Source organism: Bison bison, unplaced genomic scaffold, assembly GCF_000754665.1.
Source record: "Bison bison bison isolate TAMUID 2011002044 unplaced genomic scaffold, Bison_UMD1.0 scf7180017864382, whole genome shotgun sequence".
Classification (NCBI taxonomy): domain Eukaryota; kingdom Metazoa; phylum Chordata; class Mammalia; order Artiodactyla; family Bovidae; genus Bison; species Bison bison.
Genome location: NW_011494954.1, coordinates 5,256,196 through 5,258,373, shown reverse-complemented (window position 1 = coordinate 5,258,373; position 2,178 = coordinate 5,256,196).

Genomic DNA, 2,178 nt, shown 5'->3' with positions numbered 1-2,178 from the left:
TGTGTCCCGTGCATTGGCAAGAGGATTCTTTTTTTTTAATATTGTGACAAAGCTAGGCTGCTCTTTTTCCCAACCTGTGACTGAAGTTCCTAACTCATCTTGTCTCAGGCCCGGACTCCCTTGGAATGGCTGAGAATAAATCCCTGCATCTTTTCTAAGTCAGTTTTCCCAACATACTCCATGTCATTGGTAAGAAAAATGACAAGAGGCACTGAGCTTCGCCTTCCTGTCCGAACTTGAGCCCAGTCCTTCCTAGGACCGACAGGAGGATTCTTAACCACTGAACCACCAAGAACTCTCTAGACTCCACTTCTTGATGACAGGAGTATCAAAGAATATGCATACATACATATAGTAAGTGTTAATTAGATGCTCATTTAAGCATTCAAGGGCTTCCCTGCTGGCTCAGATGGTAAAGGATCTACCTGCAAGGCAGGAGACCAGGGTTTGATCCCTCGGTCAGGAAGACCCCTTGAAGAAGGGAATGGCTAACCACTCTAGTATTCTTGCCTGGAGAACTCTATGGACAGAGGAGCCTGGCAGGCTACAGTCCATGGGGTCACAAAGAGTTGGACAGGACTGAGTGACTAACACTCTCACACTTTAAACATTAAAATATGAGAATGAGAGTGGTGTAGTCTTAAAAGTCTAAATTCACCCATAAAATACGCTACCCATGCTCTCAGTTCTACAAATGACTGTTCACAATCATTTTATAATCTCCTTTTTAGGAGATAAAACTGAGCTATTCAGTAGAAGGTGTAGATCAGTGTTTCTCCTACTTACATGCATGTGTGTGTATTACCTGGGGATCAGGTAAAATGCAGACTCTGCTTCAGTAGGTCCAGAGTAGGGTCTGACATTCTGCATTTCTAGGGAGCTCCAGAGTGATGCTGTAGCTCCAAAGATCACCTACTGAATAGAAGATCAGTAGAAAAGTAGTAGCAAAAGTGGCTGCCTGGCTCCTGTGATCTCTCCCTTCTCTAGGAAGAATGGTCAGAGACGGGGCTTTGCGGCCAGAGGTCCCTGTGTTTACAGGACCTTGACTCTCCAGTTAGCTGAATCCTTGATGCCACAATGTTAATCAGATCTTTCCCAAGACTATTAGGACTATAAATAAAGAAAAGGAGTAACTTTATTCTCTTCTGTGGTAAAGCATAGTTCGTGGGGCTCTGGAGTCACCAGCCATGTGAGAAAACCAGAAAGGAAACAGGCTGCGAAGAGAATCCAGGAACATGGCAGTCCTTGATGAGGCTCACACCAGAGCCCCTCCTCACAAGCTTGTGCGATAGCCTTATATCCCTCCAGCAAATTCCCCTTTCAGCCTGTAATTTGTTCTAGTTGGTTTTCCCTCATTTGAAACTTTAAAAATTATAAACTGGGTGTGGGGAGAAGAGGAGGTCTTCTCCTGGAAATGCAGTGGCCACTGTGATGGAGGAATAAAGAGGAATTCAGATGGAGGTATTATCTGGACATTAGAACCTGGGGTGAGGCTAGACTGTCCAGTAATCATGCTAAAGATATGTTCCAACAGAGTGGATAAGCTACAGACAGAGAAGATAGCAAAAAACTAAGGCTTGTAGACTTATGGATTGTAGCCATTCTGACTGGCGTGAAATGGTACCTCATAGTGGTTTTGATTTGCATTTCTCTGATAATGAGTGATGTTGAGCATCTTTTCATGTGTTTGTTAGCCATCTGTATGTCTTTTTTGGAGAAATGTCTATTTAGTTCTTTGGCCCATTTTTTGATTGGGTCATTTATTTTTCTGGAGTTGAGCTGTAGGAGTTGCTTGTGTATTTTTGAGATTAGTTGTTTGTCCATTGCTTCATTTGCTATTATTTTCTCCCATTCTGAAGGCTGCCTTTTCACCTTGCTAATAGTTTCCTTTGTTGTGCAGAAGCTTTTAAGTTTAATTAGGTCCCATTTGTTTATTTTTGCTTTTATTTCCAATATTGTGGGAGGTGGGTCATAGAGGATCCTGCTGTGATGTATGTCGGAGAGGGTGTGGAGAAAAGGGAACTCTTTTACACTGTTGGTGGGAATGCAAACTAGTACAGCCACTATAGAGAACAGTGTGGAGATGCCTTAAAAAACTGGAAATAGAACTGCCTTATGATCCAGCAATCCCACTGCTGGGCATACACACTGAGGAAACCAGAAGGAAAAGAGACACGT